The following is a 289-nucleotide window of genomic DNA, read 5'->3' on the forward strand; positions in this document are numbered from 1 at the left end:
CAGCCTCCGACCCAGGAGCCCTAGCCCCAGCCCCAGCCCGGCCGATGCGGGTACACAGCGGCGCCCCCTCCTCTCCATCCCAGCCCAGGAAAACGCCCGAAAAGAGCTGGGCTTTTCTTCACTCACGGGTGCCTTTTTCGCCCCTCCCGCCCCGCTTCCCCTCAGCACAGCGGCTCTCTCGCTAACGGTCGCTCCTCACGGCAGGGCCTCAGTCGCAGGGCCCAGCGTCCGGCGGCGGAGCTGCCCAGGGCCACACCGGGCTCCCGGTGTCGCGGCGGGGCCGCCCGGA

The sequence above is a fragment of the Mesitornis unicolor genome, unplaced genomic scaffold (genome assembly GCF_000695765.1).
Source record: "Mesitornis unicolor isolate BGI_N332 unplaced genomic scaffold, ASM69576v1 scaffold7553, whole genome shotgun sequence".
Taxonomy (NCBI): domain Eukaryota; kingdom Metazoa; phylum Chordata; class Aves; order Mesitornithiformes; family Mesitornithidae; genus Mesitornis; species Mesitornis unicolor.